At 36.1% G+C, this 9,772-nt stretch overlaps 1 protein-coding gene across 2 annotated transcripts in view; it reads right to left on the bottom strand.

Moving 5' to 3' along the window:
* The window catches only part of bdkrb2 (bradykinin receptor B2), a 7,647-nt gene extending 6,466 nt beyond the window's left edge, over nt 1-1,181 (bottom strand). The window contains exon 1 of one of the 2 annotated variants that reach the window (XM_077238155.1): nt 1,095-1,181. The gene's annotated coding sequence lies outside the window, so the exon portion shown is untranslated. Of the gene's footprint in view, nt 1-860; nt 932-1,094 lie in introns of those variants that run through there. The other variant, XM_077238156.1, reaches the window with a different exon arrangement.
* Between the last annotated feature and the right edge of the window lie 8,591 nt (nt 1,182-9,772).

Below are 9,772 nucleotides of genomic sequence, written 5' to 3' on the forward strand. Positions count from 1 at the left end.
TGTACAAACTGAAACATTGATTTATTTTTCCTTCATGGGTCAGTAGTCAGAAGATTGAATCTTTTTAGTCAGACTTATTGCTGTTAACCATGACTAAGCAACCAAGAACAGTCTGTGATTAGATAAGCTGTTTAGGTATTTAAACATTTTTTTTCAGCGTTTTGTTTATGCATTTTTATCCCAGGATGTGAATTATAGGACTGTCTGAACCTAATGATTAAGACTTTAACTAATATACACTGTCTACCGTTCAAAAGTTTGGAGTTGGTAAGATTTTTTTTGTTTTTTGAAAGTAAAATAAATAAATAAATAAATAAAAAACACTTTAAAAACTGTAATATTGTGAAATATTTTAAAATTTAAAATAGCTGTCTAGGTGAATATATTGTAAAATGTAATTTATTTCTGTCATCAAAGCTGAATTTCCAGCATCATTACTCCAGTCTTCAGAAACGATCCTTCAGAAATCTGATTATTAACAGTGTTGAAAACAGTTGTGCTGCTTCATATTAAGGATTCATTGATGAATAAAAAGTTCAAGGTTCAAACTTTTTTGAAGAGTCTATAAGCTAATTTAATACAGACCCTCACAAACACAAGTTAGTGTTCATCAAGTGTGTAGTTTATCATACTAACAGTTAACCGCTTGTGTACCGTATTCTTGATACATGATGCAAATATATCACAAGAAAAAAAACATTTGCAAAAGTACATGAATTGCCATTAAAAAAAGCTGTAGATATCCTTGCATTGATACTTTCCAGACGTTCAGACCAACCAACACCTGACAATAATGATTTAATTTCTAACCAGACCTCTAACTAGAATCAAATATGTAAACAGAATTAAAAATGCCAAACCGTCTATTTCTTTTGCCTTTTCTCTTGCTTCGATTTCTTCCTCCTGTTCTTCTACTTCTGTAGAAGCAGAACAAGTTGTTCCTGGAAAATCCTTCGAGCAAACTTTTCTTTCAAAACTGCTCTAAATCAATGAAATTTAAGATATACAGTGCAATGGATGCTCGAAGCACAGTTTAAAATGGCATGTTGTTTGGCAGACGCATGGTCTTGTAAGTGAATCAGTGCAGTACGTACCTCACTCCTCTGGAAAACAGATCCAGATGTGTGTTTTCTGCTGTGGATGTGCTGTTTCTCTGCGTGCTGTGTTTTATGTTGAACGCTCGGCACGGCCTGACTCTTAAAAGAGTGTGAGCTCCACATTACTCTGATGTCAGACCTGTCTCCACCCTCCTGCTTTTTTCCTTCTGCTCTTTTACTGGAATACTCAGAAACAGCCGTCGGGATTTAAATAAATAAAGCGGATTTCCCTGTATTGGTCAAGACAGTCAGAGAGGTCCAGGGGTGTGTCTGTGACCCCTCAACTCTTTCTTTAATGTTTAGGCTATTCGTCAGATTTAATGCTCCGTATCAGAAAAATGTGGTCATGAACTTTTGAAAGTGTGTTTACAAATCCAACAACATCCCAGCTGCTGCTGACATCATTATGGGGGTGTTTTTGTGCTGTTTGCCTTTTTTTTCGTACACTTTTGCGTTGAGTTTTACGAAGCAAACACCATCAAATTTTATTCAGACCATGTACATAGTTTATTTTCTTGCTGACGAGCACAATACATCATCTTAATATCAGTTCTTTAAATCTGTGTCAGTGATTAACTGAATGCAATAAGATTCAGTGTTTATGTGAATCAACTCCAAAACATTTCCATTTAAAAAACACAATGGAGGCAAGAGTACACCACAAAACTAGTATTAAGGCCGAGCTGTTAGTTTATGAACCTCAAGATTAAAATCACTTCTCAAAAGTGTCTCACAGGCCCAAACGAGAGCGTCATTTAGCTCTTACTGAACACTTACTGTACGATGTTAGTGGTTTTATTGCTCTGTTGAGGATATGCAGCTTTCGGACATTCATTAATTTAAATGACACTAATGTATCTCTGATAGTGGGTCAATATCAGGTGAGCAAAACAGCTTTTAAATGAAATGAAATTTGCTGTGTTCAGAATGTACTAGTAATGCATTCTGTGGTGTGTACTATAGTTCATAATGCAATGATAAACATTCAAACTAGTATAAGCCAATGTTTGATTAAAAGATTTTTACTGTTTTTAGAAAGTCTCTTCCAAGGTTGCATTTATTAGATGACATTAGAAAACAAAGTAAAAAGAGTGACATTTTATTACCATTTAAAATAATGAATATATTGTAAAGTAATTTATATTGCACCATTAACAATATATATTGTTTCAAAGCGGCTTTACAGTGATAATAGGAAATTAAAGTAACAGAGATTGTTTTGGCTTTATAGCAGCTCTAGAATAAAGTTATTGTCCAGATAAAGTTAGTTTTGATTGATTCACTTCCGTCGCGACTAGGGGTGCGCCGATCCGATACTCAGTATCGGTATTGCTCCGATAATAGCAATATTTGCCGGATTGGGTATCGCCAGACGAGACCATCCAAATCCGATCCGATATTGTATAGCCTACGTATGTTATTGTTATACAACACAAAAGGCACAACAACATTATAAAGCACTATAATGTTTTCGTGTACTGTATTCCAAGATTTCTGAAGCCATTACATATAGTTTAATGTGAGGTACAGATTTAAATCGTTAAATTAACCTTCACCTAAGTGCTTCCCTCCGCTGCGGCTGTCAGTCATTCTCAGCACTGAAACAGCGCGTCGCGCTCGGGTAAAACAGTCAACACGATGAAACTCTCTCCAAGATGAGTCAATGTTCCTATTATTATACTGTAGATATGTAGATAAAGGTCTATGGTTTGCATAAAAGGACTTTAACGTGCTGGAGTTTCACATGTTACTTTCAACCGGGTGTCTGTTAACGTTAGATCACAACACAACTCCTCAGTGATCACAACACTGGAGTAGAGAGCGATATAATTGCTCTTCACACTCACATTAACTGAAATTTAAAACTGTTAAAAGGCTCAAACTAATGAATAAATAAAGAAATAAATGTATATCCTACTTTTGTTCTTTGAACTTTTCAATGCGACGCGCTGCGCGCCGTGACTCCATGTTGCTTCGAGCGCATCGTTCTGCGCACGGGATGCGCATAAGGTTTCGTGCCGCTCGGAATTGGAGCCTTTCATATTACAATACTTTTGCGCAATGGCAGTTTATTGATAGCCTTAGTTGTTCTGTCCAATCTATGTATCATATGTTGCTGCTTCATTAAAAAGTTGCGCTTAAAATTTTAAAATAAATGTATTTTAATTATATAGTATATATTTTGTCTGTATTGTTTTACAAAGTAAGGAAAATAATGTTTAAGTCAAGCTTTGATGCCTTTAACAAAATAATAACCCCAGTCTCTTCCCCACAGTGAGGCATACAGATACAGTTTATTAGGTCATTTGGCACTGTTTTTTTAATTATTATTTTAGTATTGGATCGGATCGGTATCGGTCAATACTGAGTCCCAGGTATCGGAATCGGTATCGGAGGCAAAAAAAGCGGATCGTGCCACCCCTAGTCGCGACGATCATTAGTTATGAAGTACGGGGCCGCTAACACGACACAGAATCCCTTAATGTGATCCGGCCGCTCATCCGCACAATGGTGCCGGTGGCTCGAGAACGCAAATAATAATTTTTTTTATTATTATCTCTGTGCAAGCTTTAAAAACGCAAATCTGTGAAAACCATGACGGCATGCACATGCATATTACGAGTTTAGTCTATAGGTATGCAGTAGGGGTGCGCCGATCCGATACTCAGTATCGGTATTGCTCCGATAATAGCAATATTTGCCGGATTGGGTATCGCCAGACGAGACCATCCAAATCCGATCCGATATTGTATAGCCTACGTATGTTATTGTTATACAACACAAAAGGCACAACAACATTATAAAGCACTATAATGTTTTCGTGTACTGTATTCCAAGATTTCTGAAGCCATTACATATAGTTTAATGTGAGGTACAGATTTAAATCGTTAAATTAACCTTCACCTAAGTGCTTCCCTCCGCTGCGGCTGTCAGTCATTCTCAGCACTGAAACAGCGCGTCGCGCTCGGGTAAAACAGTCAACACGATGAAACTCTCTCCAAGATGAGTCAATGTTCCTATTATTATACTGTAGATATGTAGATAAAGGTCTATGGTTTGCATAAAAGGACTTTAACGTGCTGGAGTTTCACATGTTACTTTCAACCGGGTGTCTGTTAACGTTAGATCACAACACAACTCCTCAGTGATCACAACACTGGAGTAGAGAGCGATATAATTGCTCTTCACACTCACATTAACTGAAATTTAAAACTGTTAAAAGGCTCAAACTAATGAATAAATAAAGAAATAAATGTATATCCTACTTTTGTTCTTTGAACTTTTCAATGCGACGCGCTGCGCGCCGTGACTCCATGTTGCTTCGAGCGCATCGTTCTGCGCACGGGATGCGCATAAGGTTTCGTGCCGCTCGGAATTGGAGCCTTTCATATTACAATACTTTTGCGCAATGGCAGTTTATTGATAGCCTTAGTTGTTCTGTCCAATCTATGTATCATATGTTGCTGCTTCATTAAAAAGTTGCGCTTAAAATTTTAAAATAAATGTATTTTAATTATATAGTATATATTTTGTCTGTATTGTTTTACAAAGTAAGGAAAATAATGTTTAAGTCAAGCTTTGATGCCTTTAACAAAATAATAACCCCAGTCTCTTCCCCACAGTGAGGCATACAGATACAGTTTATTAGGTCATTTGGCACTGTTTTTTTAATTATTATTTTAGTATTGGATCGGATCGGTATCGGTCAATACTGAGTCCCAGGTATCGGAATCGGTATCGGAGGCAAAAAAAGCGGATCGTGCCACCCCTAGTATGCAGTATGCACGTTTGAATATATATATATATGTGCACAAGCGTGTATTCTTTCTTTATAAATTGACCTCAACAAATTACTTGTCTGTCCTTAAAAATTTATAATACAGAATTATTTATCGCTTCCGCGTAGCCATGTGGAGGAATCATTTTGCCATTTCAGGACTGCGTTGTCGTTGTGTCCAGGCGCATCAGATCTGGAGTGTGTGTGTGTGTGTGTGTGTGTGTGTTTGTGTGTGTAGCTTTTAAAATTACTTAAAATACATTGCAACAATGACCTAATAATTGGTTCAAATAAAGTATCAAAACAAGTAATCATATGGTTTTATTGAACAACTGTTAAAATACATAACGTAATATACATAATATAAACAATCAACTTTTGTGTTATTATGTGATTGTTGTTGTTGTTGTTACACATTACAGCAGATCCTTGTTTAATATTGGCCAAACAACATTTAATTCAAATGTCCACATAATATTTAATATTTAACAACTAACCATAGAAATGCTACAGTGAGGGTTTAAACTTTTTGTTATAAATCTCAAAAAAGCAACAATTCACATATTTAGAAACATATTGATGTATTCTCCTGTTTTGGCATCGGTTTATAAATGATTTTCGTACAAATCTGATGAAATGGCGTATGGTGCGTTCCCAGATGAATGTTATAAGCAAACCAAATTCACTCCACACACAGAGATGGAGTTTGAGACATGTAAATGATAACAGCACACACTTCTCTATGAAACAAAGGGCGTCAGACTTTATATGCTTTCCCAAATGCAGATTATTTAAAACCCAAACAACAGCATTTACTGTGAACGGAGCCGCTGTGAGAAACATGCAACCTGCACACATGTACATAATTAAACCCACCGCACATGTATTTATTTAATTGAATCACAGACTTTGTGATTTCACAATAGCACTATGCTATATTATGATTTTTAAATGGTTTAAATGGAATTTGCAGCCTTATAAAACACTTTAATAATGTGGTTCATAGATTCTTGTGCTGGGAATGCGTCACTTCTGTTATTTTACCGGTTAATCGGCACAAGATAAATTGTGACAGCTCTAATAGAAATCTTTTTATAAATGTGTTAGTGTGTTCTTCTGAACAGAGATCGTGTCAGGTTTTTCCTGATTATAAGACAATGTTTGGATTAAGTGATGTAATAAAGTTTTTTTTGTTTTGTTTTTTGCTAAAGATTCAAACTCAAATAATCACTATTTATGATCTTCCATCATTATTCCCTTAGAAAGATACTTTCTCAAATTGAAACAGTTCAAAATCATTTTTGCTTCCGTTGTCTGATTTATTTATGAGTTAAAAAGGATGTTCATCAAGAAAAATATGTATGTCCGGGCTTAATTATCCATTTGGGAATTGGTTGGATCATGAAACGTGTCTGTTACTTACTAGAATGGAGTCATTTAAAAGATGGAGCAAGTTTTTCATGCACACAGCACTGAATTGAAATGAAGCCAGGAACGTATTAAAAAGTAGGGCTTCTGTGTTTGCTTTAGTTTTACAGTGTGCAACATTTTTGTGATTTCTCCTGCTCGTACCACCATCATCATGTTAGTGGAAAAGGAAAGTGGGTTATTGCATTTTGATTGAGAGATGAAGGCGTTTATATGGCACTGAAGGGTCACTTTCAGTAAGACTGTTGAACGGATATTTAAGCTAGATGTTAAACTTTGTTTAATTTCATTGTAATATGTGAACCTGGACCACAAAACCAGTCATAAGTCACACGGGTACATTTGAAATTGTGGCAATAGCCAACAAAACATTGCATGGGTCAAAATTATCGATTTTTCTTTTATGCCAAAAATCATTAGGATATTAGGTAAAGATCATGATCCATGAATATATTTAGCAAATTTCCTACCTTAATTATATCAAAAATGTATTTTTGTGAGTGGATGCAGCACAATCGCCCACAGAAATTGACAACTTTAAAGGACATTTTCTCAATATTTAGATTTTTTTGCACCCTCAGATTGTCTCTCAGCCAACTATTGTCCTTTTCTAACAAACCATACATCAATTGAAAACTTATTTATTCAGCTTCCAGAAGATGTATAATTCTCAATTTTAAAAAAATACCCATACGACTGGTTTTGTGGTTCAGGGTCACATTGAGTCCGTATCAGTGACATTCAGAGGATTGGACATCAGCTCAGAGCTGACGTGCTTTCATCAAAAACAATAAGAGAAGAAAGTCCAGGAAATACTGGACATATCTGGCAAATTGAGCAGGTGGAAATGATTTACAAAGTGAAATGAGTAAAATCACATTTTCAAGCTTGAATCACAAGTGCTTTGGATCGCTAACAAACACAAATGCTTGACCACAGTGAACATGTTGTGTAAATGTTTATCTGAGTTAACATGTTAAAATGCAAAAATTGTATTATGTCAGTAAATTCCAAGATGTTTTGGTCAAAAGTAAACTTCCTGTTGGATCACTGGGGACTGTTGGGTCACTTTCACTGCTCAGACTGGAAACTTCACACATACCAAATGTGTTACCATGAATGGCACTTTTTTTTAATGCCTTTTTCCCCCATCACATATTTTAGTAATCATCATAAATTAGGTATCATCCTAGCATATCACTAATCTCGACAAAGGTATGAGACTCATATTTGGTGACTGTTTTGTGATAGAAATGTAATGTTTGCCTTAGCTCTATTCAAAACGGTTAGCTTGTAATAATGTTTTTAATTCCAGCGGTACTGGTGGATTTCCGAGGGAAATTCGAGCATGTGTTTGTGTCATTACGTCACATCTGAACACATAAAGAAGAGTCTCGGCTAGTAGACTATGAGTGAGGACGTTGGAGGTGGAGATTTAGAGCCTTTTCTCACAGCACTTGATACACTTATCAGTTTGATGGCGGATCCAGAACGGTTCAAACGACAATCACCGGTGACAACTGGAGACTCACCCGCTGTAAAATGCAAAACAGAAAAAGAGAGACTGTAACCGGCCCATGCGGAAACAAGGATAATATCGGGAGGGCATTAAATGTAGTCACGCAACGCTGATGTTTTTGAGAAGAAAGTATAATTTGCATGGTTTGACGTGATATGATAAGCGATCGTTAGATTTAATCAGCGTGATTTACAGCAATGCTTTTTCCCTTTAGTTGCTCAGAACAAAAGTAGATGTTACTTACTTGTTCAGACGACATTTTCCGGTTAAAACTTCTTATGTTGGTCATACTTCCAAAAAAGTATAATCAGTGATTGCGAATTCAATTCAATTCAAATTTATTTGTGTAGCGCTTTCCACAATACTTATAGTTTCAAAGCAGCTTTACAGAATGTGCATTTCAGAAATGTACATAGAAAAAATACAGTTAATTAATCATGTAGTAATTTAGGGCATAACATATCGCCGGCATGGAGTCGTCTCTTCACAGGCGTCGAGTCGTCTCTTCACAGGCGTTTAGTCATTTCATCACAGGCGTTGGGGCATCTGAAGTCTCCTCGAGAGGCTGGATACAAACCGGAGCTGACGAACACTATTTACCTCGGGACTAGCGTCCCGAGATAACAGCAGAAAAGCAGATGGGAAATAATCAGCATAGATGCTGTTCATAATATTAATGCATTCGATCTGATTCAACAGTGGTATAAAGTAAGAACTCCAGCAGCTGTATTTTGCACTAACTGTAGCTTGTTTATTGAGGATGCAGGACAGCCAGCTAATAAAGCATTACAGTAATCTAGTCTCGAGGTCATGAATGCATGAACTAACTTTTCTGCATCAGAAACAGATAGCAATGTTACGTAGCTTAGCAATGTTTCTAAGGTGGAACAAGGCTGTTCTTGTAACATATGAAATATGATTTTCGAAAGACAAGTTGTGGTCTAGTATAACACCCAGGTCTTTTACTGTAGTGGATAAAGTAACAGGACATCCTTCTAAATTAAAGTTGTATTGTAGAAGGTTTTGTGGGTAGTTTTTTGGACCAATAAGTAATACCTCCGTTTTATCTGAATTTAATAGCAGGAAATTACACGTCATCCAGCATTTTATATCTTTGAGACACTCTGTCAATTTAGATGAGTTAGTGTTTTCATCTGTCGTGATGAAATATATAATTGAGTGTCATCAGCATAACAGTGGAAATTAATTCCATGTTTTCTTATAATATTACCAAGTAATATGAATGCCAGGATCCACACCGACGGCGACTGACAGCCACACATTCTCCTCAAAAACTTGTGTTCATCCGCACTGTGCCGTGCCGAGGCACAACCCACGGAAAGTTGATAATAACTGCTATTGCAGATTTCGAACAGAGATGGCGACAAAGAGGAAAAACTACGGACTGCAGCTTTAATAATATTAATTAGTTACTGGAAATGCATCAAAAAATTCAATGAAATGTGGGCATCGCCTGTTGTCGCTCTGTTTTTGGTACACTGCCTAAAAAAGTCTTATATTTTTGTGATATCAACCTCAAATTTGGAACACAACTTGTTTAGACATATGGCTTTGATTTTCTAGCAATTTTAGAGAAAATACTATTTTGTAAAATATATTTGTTTTAATGTAAACTTTATAACTTTTACACTTTTATTTTACTTCCGCAATAATATAGTGAGTGGCCAATCTTAGGTCTGTATTCCAAAGCATTCATGAATAACAACCATTTAATTTTGGATTGTCACATCTATGCTCATAAAGGGGGGTGACAGTTTGAATTTTTAGTTTAAGTGCATTTGATTAAAAAATCTTGTGCGCGGTGAGAGTCGCTTGAATGAGTGCTAGTGCTGCTAACAGAGTGAGTTTGTTGATTTTGTTCATTTGTTCTTGCATGAATTGTTTGTACATCAGTGACGAAAAAATGGAGATGAAAAGCTAGACGATTAA

The sequence above is a fragment of the Siphateles boraxobius genome, unplaced genomic scaffold, assembly GCF_051911475.1.
Source record: "Siphateles boraxobius isolate OS27281-9 unplaced genomic scaffold, OSU_SipBor_1 22, whole genome shotgun sequence".
NCBI lineage: Eukaryota > Metazoa > Chordata > Actinopteri > Cypriniformes > Leuciscidae > Siphateles > Siphateles boraxobius.